Genomic DNA, 14,519 nt, shown 5'->3' on the forward strand with positions numbered 1-14,519 from the left:
AGTAAAGGGGATCTTTGTTGGCAGTAGTGAAAACACTTTGGAAGCTTACTGTGGTCTCAACAAACTGCATGGGTACTTCATCTTCTCTACCCAAGAGAATTACGCCTACTGCTACGGTTATTATATGTGTTAATACTTATTTGCGTCAAATCATTTTATTTTGCCTAAAATAGGTAATACAGATCAAAGTTTTCAAATTTTAAACTAATTTACATATATCTCTGAGTTCAAAAGTTTTTAGATTTGGACAGATTATTCAAATTATAGGCACGACATTTCAAACTCAGGCCGTGTGTATTTTCTATGAGTCATACCGATTGTACCGCTAATTGCGGGAGCTAAAAGGAAAAATAAGCATACAATTTTAACTAAAAACTTATTTGAGGTCATTGAAGGGCTTAAAGCGTCTGGGCCATAAGTAACCAAAGCCTCTATAGGCCTGATATGATGCCAAATTACTCAGGTGAGACTCTTTGTAAAACTATATCAATTTGATACATACGAGGTTTAATGCATTATATATTAGATTTAAAACAACATTTAAATAATAGAAAGTTATTAAACTGTTATTAATTAACAATATTAAAATATATGACTTTACCTCATCGATCCAAATCAACTTTAACGACTCTCAAATCCCGATTTTGAGGTCGATGCTCTGACACTAAGCTACTTGTGATTCTAGCCCCTAATTCACTTTGTAAGACGGAATGACGACAGTATTACCTAATTCGTACGCAGACACAGTTCTTATAAATCAATACACATTCACTTTCTATGCCAGGCAATCTTTCCAATAAACGAATTTTGCCTAAATCTCAACTGCCTGCCTATATAACCGGAAAAATCAGTTATTCATGGCTAAACATGGGTATTTGATTATTTACGTGTAATTTTTCAAGCTTCCATGAACTGTATTGGAGCTTTTTTAAGAGATAAGAAATTAATAATTTCAAAAAATTGCCTTCCTAAAACAGTTCAAACTGTAGTCACATAACTATAATACTATAGTATCGACTTTTAATAACTCTTTTTTGACGGTTTCAATAACATTTACATTGGAAAGACAAGCAAATCGTTTAGCTAATGATTTAATGAGCATTGACAAAAAACGTAAATAATAAGCAGGCATCATCGTTTATTCAACATTTGATAGAAGAGAACCACACATTAAACGGAATTAATATAAATCTAGATGTTTTACATCAACATCGGAAATGCAGCAAATTAAACAAGCTTAGAGAATAAGCAATTTAAATACATTCTAAAAGAAATCCGTAAAGTGAACTCAAGTTAAATGGGAAGCTCCAATTCAGCTCCCATTATTTGTTCAATACATAACTATCGGGACAGCGCCTCACTAACCAACCGATCAGCTGATAATTTAAATGCACTGAAAACTGGAATCACCTAATCCCAGTTGTCCTGTCTTCTGATGGCCGTGAAGTTACGTATATCATGTTTAATATTAGACTGTGACAGTCTTCTGAAATATTATGTTTCTCGTTATTATTTACTTATTAGTGGTGTTTTATGCTGTGATGGTAAATTTAAACTATGTCGAATTTAGACGGAAAATCCTCGCTTTTAGTATTCATTGTCACCATCACCAGGATATTTCTTATACATAGTCGACACTATAGTAGTGTTGTGACTACAGCTAGAACTGTTTTACGAAGGTTCATTGATATTGATATTAGCCAATCTGCAGTTTAGGGCTATATAAAATGAGAAATAAAACTAATGAAATTGCTATATAATTAATTACCCATTTGAATAAAACTCTATATTTAAAAATATTGCTATCAATGCTAAATCTCTTAGCCCCCATTACTAAAATGTAACAACATTTATATGAGATCAAATAGAAATAAAAACTAGTATAGTATTAAAATAAAAGAAACATTTTGTTGTGTACATCTTTGTTCAAAGGAGAAATGAACAGGGTTTTTTTTCATTTGAACTTTATACGATACTTTATTCTACGTAAAAACAAACAAAGTCTACTATACGAGTACGTTTAAGCAAGAACGTTCTCTCTAATAGAGAATCAGACGAATGGAAACTTAATTACATCTCAGTTAATTGATAGCTCCATTTTGATCAAGCTACAGCTCACAGAAAGACATTCTGGTATTGTATATCCCTGTTATCTCTTTTACGCACTATTGTTCTTGGCCGTGACATGGACACAACATATCTGCATTACAACAAGAGATGAATATGGTTCCTCTTCATAAAATGTAATAGCTATCTGTTATATTACATAGATTATAACACCAGAGCTAATAATAAAAGCTGATATTGATAGCAGGATACAAACTAATCAACATCAAAAACACACACACAACATTGGGATCTGGAAACAGTTTGTAGTCTAAAATGTTACACTACAACTGAGGGTTATGGGTTGTGAAGGCGTTTTAGCACTATTCTTTCTATAAAATGCCAGAAACAAAAACGGTAGAAGCAAAAAGTGAATAAAAGGAGGTGAAGCGTGCTAGAAAATGATCTTATACGTACAGTATTTATCCTTTCTCTTCACCCAACTAACACACAAATTATGGGTGTGAATACACTCTTACACTCTTTACGCAACTCTAGTTGCCATCCTTGGCGACTTATAAACGTTTCTATAGCTGCTTTCCAGATACTTCTTGGCGTTTCTTTCGATATCTCCAAAGATTGTTAAACATATTCTACTTATTTGAATCAAGTGATCTATGTACCAATCTCAGTGAGCTTAGTTGCACTAGTGGTAACAAGCAACCTACCTAGTGGGTTGAGGATCTTTTTAAAAGGGACTTTACTTAACTAACGTGAGTAAATATTGTGCGTATAAAGGACTATGTGGTGGCTGATCAATCAGTTTCATCTGAAAGCCATTGGTCGCAGAGGTAGAGGAGGTCTCTCTATTTACATCTATATCCCAAGCTGTATTGCAGTCCATATATAAGCCATATCTCATTCATCATGATCAATATGATATAAATCACATAAAAGAATAATAAAAATATACGCGTTTTAGATAATTTTCTTAATGTAATGTCTTGTTAACGTCAAGATACATTTTTGTTGTTAATGTTATCCACGCTAAACTAATGTTGAGTTCATTGATCACATTATCACATTCTTAATTTTAATAAATTTAAATTAAAATATAATGTTTACTTAAACATCAATTTATTTCTATCCCCCTCGTTTTTTAAATTACTAATTTCCTTTCATCATTTTACAATCGAATTCTCTTTGTACTATATATTGATTAATATTATTAAGGTATGAAAACTAAAAGCAAGAAGCCTTCATATTTCGATATTGTATCCAACCCTCAACACTGTAGACTTTTTTGTATTTTACAAGTTTATTACAATTAGCTATCAATAATTAAATAAAAGCCAGATATTCACTAAACATTATAAACAAACCAGTGTATCTATTTGTTTCTTTAACATAATATTTCTAGTATCTAGTCTATTTATAGTAATATAGTAAATGTTATGTATATAATAATTACTGAAACCTGGATTATGCCTCTATAACAAGAAAGTAAATGGATGTTCCCAGACACAAAAGACCAGAAAAGATCTAATCAAGTTAAAAACTTTCCTGTACAGAATATTAATTGATTTTATCTTCTCTACCGTACATGTTTCATAATCTCTTAATTTTGTGGCTCTTTTTAGTCACTATTATTCATATAATTTTCAGACATTTTTCTACGATCAACATTCAGGCCAATTTCAGTTGTAAAGGTTTTATTGAGTTTTGATGTTCTTACAGAGTTGCAGAAAGCGAATGGGATCAATTCACGAAAAATCTGATGGTATTCGGTGGATGAGAACACCTGGCCTTTGAAAATCAGTATTCTCTGATAAATAGACGGAAATACTCCGCAACTAGGTCCAATGCAGTAATCAGCCCCATCAACCAAAGAAGTGTAAATACACTTATCTTACAGTAGACAAGAATGGTCAGCATCTGGGTAGCGGAAACATACACTTTCAGGGTATAAAATATCTTCGAGAGTCTAAAAGTTACTTAACGCGTTACTGAAAACACATGCATTGCATGCATTCTAGTCAAAAAGAAAGTATTAGTGATTTTCAAACTGTTATTTATAAACGCGAACAATGAGACAGAAAATATACATTTATCTCTTATATGGTACAATGAGAAGAATGTAAGTGGTGTGTACAAGAATCCATTATTATAAATAGGGTGTCGAGAAGATGGTGGCATCTCGTAAACAATTCACAACGCTGTAGTGTTGAGATTGAGTGGCATCATATATCTTGAATGATGTGAATATGATATGATGACACACGTCTTTCCCCTGTTCATGTAAATATTGTAATTGATAGTGGTTTGAATTCATTTCTCAAAAAGAAGAATGATTCCCATTCAAATAGCTTAAGTGGTAGTGCTATTTTGAATAGACTATACCAACATAATGGAAATACAGTTTTGCATTGCTTATCATATCCTCACTTCGTTTCTGTCTGCCAAAGTATTTCTATAAAAGCGAAGTAAAACTGATATGGCAGAATACACTTTAATATTTATATGCACTTCTAGCGAACAAAATAATTAATAGACATCAAATTTAGTATAAAATTCTGACTTTAGGTGCCCTAATAAGAAATTAGATAGATTTATAATAACTCTACAAGATAAATAGAAAAATATGTTCAAAAGAATGAATTATTAGTATCCAAAAAATTCAACTACCACAGTTTTTTTTTTAGATAGTCAGATAATTAAAGAAACCCTATTTTGGTTTAACCAAAATAAGAAAATTTTGAATTTAAAGCCAAAGACGTTTAATTTTTCAAACTAAGCTTAGAATCCTAATATTTCTATGTTTAGGCTCTGGCTATCGTAGCATAATGTAATTTTTTAACGTTTTATTGTGGTATCTTATTATATTTGTTGGTTCAGAAGAGGGTATTTCTGACTTCCACGTATATAATGGCAGATAATTAAGGATTTGACACATATGAACGAGTAATGTTTTTATTTAAAAGGTATAGAAATAATTAGTAAATGGCTAAGTTATAAATGGCTAAGGGAGTATCAAACATTGTTTGTATCATAACTCAATAATTATTTACAATATTGTGAACAAACACTGGCATATATTAAGAATACATACATAATATATGATCCTCAGAATTTTTAAACAGTGTACTTTAATGTACATTGGTTTGGATAATTTCTAAACTTAATAATTTAAAAGAATTTAGTAAGTTTTCACTATAACAAGATGTCAAATACTTCCCATAGCTACGTCACGAAATGGAATATAGCGTTTCAAGGATCTGAATGTACAGTTTTCTTCTGGTGTAAAAACTTAATACATAAGAGTATTAAAATTCAAATACACGGAACTCTATAAAGTAAAACTTAAAAATAGAAAAATGTACGTCAAAATTCAAACTCATAGATGAGGCTCTAGGACGGTGAGATGAAGCAGTAATCACTAACAACACAATACAGACAGAGGCCAGTAGAAGATAAACTAAACTGCTAAAAACGAAATTTTCAAATTTTGTAATATTTAACGATGAAAATTTCCAGAACTCTTTTATTCATTCATATCATCCATCATGTATAATTACGGATCTTTCACTACACCTTAGAGATCTTAAATTTTACGATTCTATTATTTGGTATTTGGCAGTTTCCAAAGTAGACAGGCCGATACTTTGTTTAGTGACAGCTCCCAGACCATGAACCGGCATCCAGAACGACTCCGTGACTACCTGGTGGCTTGGTCATCCAGTAGACCCTTCTTTAAAAGAGAGACAGGCAGATGTCACGCTATATCAGCCCACAAAGAAACGACCGTCTCATCGGATGACGGAACCAAAGTCCATCAAACCAGTTCACTGACTTTCTTTATTGGAATGTCCCGATTTATTTATACAGTTTTACTCATGTTAGCATTTTTTTAATTAGGTGGATGTTTTATTAATTTCTCGTTTTATTACAAACACTAACTCATCAACAGAAACATGAATTGCATTTTATTTCGTTCGGGATTACTCACACAAGGCTTCCTATACATTCCAGGACAAGTAGTTATTAACAATTTTATACATAGACAAATATTTGAGAAATCTTGACGTTATTTTAAGGGATTATTTCAATGGTTACAGCAGTCACCTTTTAAACTAAGTATAGTTTGGTTTTTAGATTTTTATTCACTGTTCGTACGTATGTATGCATAATTGTTATTAAATTATCTTTAAAGACCTGGCACCTAGATTAAACAAATTTTGCATGGATTTTAACATTATTAATATCTATTATTAAATGTTGTAACCAAAGTGTTACATCTATCCTTTCATAGAAGGATGACATCTTAAATTTGTTACTCAAATTATGTTTTAAATCACACATTTTGCAGGTATAATAGTCCAAACAATTTTAGAGCACTTTATTATCTAATCTTATTACAAATCCTTTAAGTAAAATTTTAAATGTGACCAAAATACTGCAACTCATTGATCACTGATCAAGTCGATGTAGAACGTGCACTCCTTTTTTTAACAGATTTATTTCTTTTACAGTATAACTACTGCCACTAGCCTATTTTAATAGTTACAAATGTCGACACCTGATTTATTTTAATCCTTGAGCTGAGAAACTGGCTTAAGTTAATGCGACACACTCTTGCTTATTTGACTAAATTATTAATATTTCAGTAAATGTTTACAAGAGTTACCTGGATACATCTTAAGATTATTAATAAAATCTTCTAAAAAAGTTATTCCTTTAGAAATATTTGTAAAATTCTTGCGTGTTACGTTATTTCCTGTAACAATTTTTAATGTTAGCCATCTTGAAATAGGTGGATATGAAATTGTTATTACAAAATAAAAAAATTACAACAATTTTAAAATTTAAGCAAAATCTCGTTAATCCGTGTCTTGAAAATATTGTAATCAAATAATATAAAAATGTAGACACAATACAACAAAACTTAACATTGAGTTTACTTTAACGATACGTACGATTCCATATAATATTCGGCAACATTCCTGAAACTTTGTTATATGATGAACAATACAATAACTATATATGTAAAAAACATTATTCGATCGACACCGCCCTTTTATAATTATTGTAATACAACCATCTTTCTATAGAATAAATAAACGTCCACATTTTTTACAAAATAGAGAAAGGTGGGATTAACTATGGAAATTTATTTATCAGTATTGTGTGAGGGCAAAATTCATCTTGGTCAAGATCATATATTCTCCAACAAGAGGACTAATGCCGATGCTTGTAAGAGCCAATTAGCTAGGCTTGTATTATCACAGAGCCTGTATTAGGATGTTACATCGACCAATCATTGTAGCTTTACCATCGTCACCATAACATCAGTGTGAATTGTATAATATTAATTCTTAAATGAATTAATTAAGAATTTATTAGTATGCAGTACTTATTAAATTTTGTGGTATAGTTGTTAAGTTATATAATTATTATATCTCGGTTTAAATATACTAATAATATACCTTACGGATCTTTCACTACACCTTAGAGATCTTAAATTTTACGATTCTATTATTTGGTATTTGGCAGTTTGGTATCTGACTATTTGGCTGAGCGTTAGTGGACAGTTTTATATTCGTATTATTTATAACGGTGGTGGTGACGAGAAAATCGGGGGATATGTTACCAATCTTTTGTAAAAGATTTTATAAAAGAACAATTTTATGATATTTTAAAATGTGACATATGTAGTCTAACCACCATAATACATAACACATGACCACTTGGTAACTTGGTTTGTAGGCTTTTATTAATTAGTTTTATAAAATTCATCAATTCACGTGAAACTACATCTATACTTAAACAAATATCATTCGGCTGAGCGTCATTGAAACCTATTTTTCAGTAGGTTGACACGATTCCCTTTTGTCTTTTATGCAGGGAAATTTGTATCTGTTAGCACAACATCTCAAAAATGAAATTTAGTTTGACGTACTCGTACCTTATAACTGAAACGTGTCGGCTGCAGAGCTCTCCACGGTTATACTATCAGTTTGGCCACGAAAATCAAATTTTTATTTGTTAATCCATTAGAATTTATCCCACAAAATATATAAAAGTCAATCCCTCCCTCATTTAATGATTATGACATATCTCAAATATTAATATTAAATCCCGTCTAATGTTTACGAAATATTGAGAAATATTTTTGTGTATGAATAAATTAGTGATTATATATATATATATATATATATATATATATATATGTTAGATATACGTACAGCACTAATTTTTCTCTTCCTTTAGCGCATGCATGTCAGTTACTTTAATAATAATACAAAAATTAAAAAAAAAAAACAGAACCTGAAACGACTGTGCCTACTGCATCGAAATTCTGAATTTTTCTATGCATTATTGGATGTTAAATTTTACCGAATGACATGTTTTCTATTGCTCATTGCACATTTACTAGAGGTAATGAAACAGATACATACACTTATTTTTACATAAATTTTCGTTCTCTATGAAATAATTATAATATATAAAACAATTGTAGTTTATTCTGTACAGCTACTGTTAACAGGATTAAGATTTTAAGGACATATTGCTACCCTTAAAATCTTAAACCTATAAAAGGAATAATCATTGCACAAAGAGATATCATCCAAACCGAATCCAAACAGTGACAAAGGTATGTCCCCAAATGATGTTAAGGTCAAGCATATTTTAGACCATTTAAAACTTTTCGTTTTGCTTAGGAGTACTTACCGTGATTATGTTCTCTATTGGGGGATCCACTGAGCAATTTTTGAATGTCAAATTCTGAAGTACTGTTTCTTGTCGGACTACGTTATTTTCACGTATGGTATTGATCACTAAATATTCAATATAAGATTTTTAACCTAGTATTTAATGATTTTTGTAATAACAAACGAATAGTTATTAAAAATATTCAGTTACTGAATTATCATCTGTAAGTTGTATTAACACTTAATTTGACAATCATGACTGAGGACTTTAATTTACTTCTTTTCATTATAAAATATACAGCTGCGTGAAACAATGTTGGTTTTATTTCAGACGTCCAATCTTGAGAGAGCTATCGTTGAGCATTATAGGAGTGAAAAATAAATATTGTCCCTTCCACTTCGACTTAATTGGATTTTTGTTTATGCATTCGAACTTTGGGGCAGCTCAATAGCAGAGTAACGTTAACCCATTACTTGTATGGCAGTTAACTGAATCATTTCGGAATAATGATCTCTTATTTAATGTTTATTGTAGTTTTAATGAATATACTTTATATTTAATTGTATTACTTTTTATATATTTTTAATTATTTTTGTAAGCAAGTCTATGTACTTCATATTGAATTAATATAATTAAAGTTCAACTTTAAATCTGCAAGTTCACCAGTACTAATACCTAAAACATGTGAACCACCATTCAACTTCATAACAGATCTCGGACAAAGATGTACCAAAACGTGTGTTACTAATTGAAAAGCTACAAAATAAAATTTAAAAAAAATCTGAACATGTACTTTAAATACGCCCGTGCGCAGTACTTTATATTTGCCTCAACAAACACTCAACCATAACATTTACATTCACGTACTCTCCTTGTGCTTGAGTTATATTTAGCATTTTAACTTCTGGTTTTTAGTAGAGGACTTATAAATTTGCATAGCATCACAATTTATGAAATTTATGAACAGACACTACTATTAAACATTAAAAGCATAAGCAGAATAAATGTAATACAAGCACCGATAATCTGCAACATGGTTCTGTAAAATCTCAAAATCAGAATGTCAGTCCGAAAAAATTCTAGAAGGTACATTGAAAACCTTTCATCAATAAGGAAGGTATAGGCTCCTTCCGAGTATTGCGTCAAAAACAAAAATCTCTCCCGATTTCACTTTTTTAATTCTATTTATGCGCCTGCCGTGGAAGGTGAAGTAGCAGCCTCCATATTCATTTTAAAAAGATCTGAAAAAGGAAATAATGAAAGTGCTCCTTTACTTGTTGTACAAAGGGCTGCCTTACAACCTATATTTCTCTCTTCCTTTCACAAACGCCACGCGTGTCACAGAATATTGGAACGGTATACACAATAGGCTATGAACAGCTTTTTTCTTGCCTTGAACATTTTTATTTATTAGGTTATATGCCTTGTATCCAGTTAATGTTTATAAACTCGCCAGACTCATAACACGAGTTATATTAAATCGATCGTTTTATTATATTATATTATTATAAACCAATATTTAGAAGTTTGGTTTTTTCGAACTTTATAGTTTTTACAAAATTGAAACGTACTTTAAACTTCCCGTATGAGAAGTATCACTTAATTTGCTCTTTAACTGATATAACTAAAGTTTTTCTCCTGAGGAGCAGAGTACATTTTTTAATAGTACAGTGAGGTTTTCTTATTCTCTACGAAGCAGCCTCGCAGTCAAGCATATTACTGATTTGATAATAATAGAATCATACAAAATACTTAATAACAGAAAGTTATAATCTAATTAATATATTTGAATGTTTTATGATACAAAATACACCCTACTTTCTCTCTAGGTCATCCTGGGCCTGAGAGCAGCTCCCAATTGATCAATATTTACCATTTTCAATATTAATTTATACTGTGTTACAGTAAAAAAAAGCCTCTATTATGAGAAAGGCTGTAATGAAATAATTTGAGGAACAATATATATAGAACAATATTAAACCCCAACCGAAGTAGTTAGTTCTGTAACAAGGTAATAAATCCAATAAGTATGGTAAATTAAAAAAAATATTTTTTCTATTAAATTTTCAGGATGCAGAAAGCATTCTTTTGATTTTAATTGCACTATCCTAGGTATATACAAAATCACTACTATGAGTACACGAACACACAAAATTTGTAAGTATATCAGGATGTTCACAAAAGGATGTCTCAAACTTCTATGGCTAATAGTACTTATCAATCCAAACAAAAAACATTTCATATAAATATAGGCCCGGAAATGTCTCGTAAAGCCGCTAGCCACCATTTTGTATTTTTTATGAAAACATTTACTATCTCGACAACTAGTTAAGCTAAAGAAGCCTAATTTGGCACATATGTTTGAATAAATACGATGAAACTTTTAAAAAATGTTTTATTTTCTTTAATTTTAACAAAGTGGTGTCTTTGGAAAATATTTATTCACGTAACCAAAAGGTAAACACCACTATAGTCATAAAACATTTATTAAACACCAACTATTAGAACAATTTTATTACAATCTTAACCGCACTTTATTCAGGAAGCAACAAACTGATAACTGACCTGTGACATGTTTGGCGTTCCCGGCTTGTGCAAGCGTATTTTTAAAGTGGCCGTGCTCGCTTAGGCATTGAGGATTTCATTGGAAAAATTACCTTTGGAATTTTTCATAAATCATTTATAATAACAAAACTATGCTATTAATTTTTACAATTTTCTATTTAAACCTATATGCCGAATTTGTCTTAAGCTTTACTAGTTTTAGAGTTTTCTTATAAAAAATGGAAAGTGGCGGCTAGCGACTAAACGAGATATTTTTCCGCCTATTTTTCTATGACTTTTGTTTAAAACCATGAGTACTATCGCCCATAGAAAATTAACATCCTTTTGTGAACAGCCTGTATATGCGGGGTGTAAATTAAGTCCTGATACTCCTGAATAAATTCAAAACTGTTAGAGATATTCAATGTATAACGTAATGAAAATATTTTTTTGGAATAAGAAAATTCCCTTCTTTTCCATAAGGGATATTAGGGGGTAACTTTAAACTTTCAAATTGCAACCCCTATCTTATGACAGGTCACTTTAAAGTTCTATTCAGTTCAAACACAAAGGCATAAATAAAACACCTCTCTGACGTTTATAGCAAAATTTATGAGCAAACAAAGCAATCAATCATAATCTGTAGGGACAATGGCAATGTCTTGCGCAAATCAATACAATGCATCAGTAGGACTATGAGGTACCCTGCACTTTGAGATGTCACTTCATGTAGTATCTAATTTTTGTGGTCTGCATAGTTGTGCATAGTTTTAGTAAGAGATGTCTATTCCTAGATGGTATTGTAAGGGGTTATTTTTTCATAGATTTTGCTAGAAACGTCGTAGAGAAGTTGAATGGACTTTTGAAATTACATGTCACAAGATAGGAGTTGCAATTTGAAAATTTAAAGCTACCCCTTTCTAACTCATATGACAGGAGGGGGTATTTTGTACCCTACAAAAATCCAAACAAGTATTTTAATAATTATGGTGAATTTTTGAATATTTATATCTCAATTTGTTTGGAATATCAGGACTTATTTTACACACCCTGAGATGTAAGCGGTTATTTGCTAGGAATGTAGTAGAAAACCTTTACTCTTGTAAATGTTTTCCTATAGACCTTTAAATAATACGTCTTTAAAAGGAAGGTGGGGAACTTGTTTTTTCATTAAAAAATAATACTTAAATAAGATTTTACATCGATATCTCAATCCGTTTGGAATATATTCAGGCGTATCATGACTTAATTTAAGCACTGTATATAAATTATTCTCAAAATTATTAACTTTTTATAAATTATTTTCCTTTTTCCATCACAATGAGTGTAAATAGCAAACCGTTTTTAACTTTTATATTATATAAATAATATATATATATATATAATATAACATTACATATATATCATATTATATTATATCATCAAAGTGATGAACTAACTTTGTTGATTTGGTTGGTTAAAAAGCATGTACATTTTAATACGTATAATGTAAAATGTAAGTGGTTATTGTATCAAATGTACATGCTTTTTATTAAGCTAACCAATTCAACAAACAAAGTTAGTTGATCACGTGTATTTATAAATTATAGAAATAAGGACTTATGATTAACTGTCAAAATCTACTCTGTTTATCAGTTAGTTTGTTAGATTTTCTTTTTTTACAATATGGTTACCCATAAGACCAGAGTGACCTGGTTGACAGATTTCGTTAGGGACACCCAATGGACCGATGGTTAATACTTTCAATACTGATTTAGAGAGGTTGATATTCGCACCGAATTTGAACCCACTAGGTGAATAGTTCGGTAGTTGTGGGTATAAACCAAGATGGGTCGGGTTTAGTTATTTCGTCAGTAGGTTTTTTTTTTTTAAAAGTCATCGAAAATATTTATACAAATACTCATTACAATGTTTGTTTACGGTGTACAGCTGACTGATCTCACAGTTAATTGTATATACTGAATGTGTCTAAGTAATATTTTTATGTTTTCATCATGAATAAATACATACAACATAACGTTATGTACGGTAGAACGTGGTACTTTACATGTTAAAATGTTCCATTATATAACATCAAACTAGGTTTAATAAATGATATAAACTGGTATTGCTTCTTTGTCTTCAAAGTCAGACAATCTCGTTAGTGAAGTTGGTATGGTGGATGAGTTGAGGAAGTTCTTCTTACCTTATATAAGGTTAAAACCACCTCTACACAATTGATAAGTCAAGATCAATAGTTAAACGTCTATGCAATACCACTTTTATATCTTAACTTTAGTTTACGATATTAATCATACAATATTAAAATTTGTTTTTGGCGACTAAAGATTAGTGGAGGAGAGAAGATATTTTGTATATTTGCCTGGTTACATGATACAATAAACTGTTAATATCTGCAATCTGATATCTTCCTCTTATGTATTGAGAACCTAACAACATAACAATAAACTAATCACTCAAGAGCACGAAACACGACAAGTCCAGAAGCAATTAAATTAATCTCCTGAGGTTTGTCATTTATGTGCTACTAAAGTATTTTATAAAATAAGAAAATAGAAAGTTGTAACAATTTTTTTATTATTTTATAGATACTGATTTGTAAGTTTAATAAATTCACCTCTATTCCGAAAACCATTATGAAACTTTTCAAATTAAACTGTAATATTATGAAACTACACATAGTTTTTCTCATCTGAGATATTACGAGAATTATTTTTAAGTGTAGAAAGTGTAACATAATAACTTTTTTAGTGTAAATACCAAGCTCTCGATAGCTCCCGATGATGTAATAACTCAATACGGTGTTTCGTCTCTGATTCTAACTAGAAAAATTACTCCGAATTATTATGAGTACAGAATCAAATTGAAAGTTATAGCTATATTAATCACTTTAAATGTCCAAAGTTATTGATGAAACAAATTAATTTTAATTTCAGAGGAAAATAAGATGTTTTAATTCTTATAACATGTCTTAGAAACCAGTGCACTCACTTCCAAAGCTTAGCTGTAACTACATCAAATTTAAAACATATAAAACATTTTCATAATTCAAATAAACATAAACTATCACAAGGAATTGAATGGAATGCTAAGTAATAACAGATTTTTAATTAAATTTTCTTTTAATTAAGTTTTGTTTTTTTAATTAAAAATTAAACTTGATCTCTAAGATGATCAAGATAAAACACGACCAAAACACATTCAGAGAATTGTTATTA

Source organism: Homalodisca vitripennis, chromosome 5 (assembly GCF_021130785.1).
Source record: "Homalodisca vitripennis isolate AUS2020 chromosome 5, UT_GWSS_2.1, whole genome shotgun sequence".
Taxonomy (NCBI): domain Eukaryota; kingdom Metazoa; phylum Arthropoda; class Insecta; order Hemiptera; family Cicadellidae; genus Homalodisca; species Homalodisca vitripennis.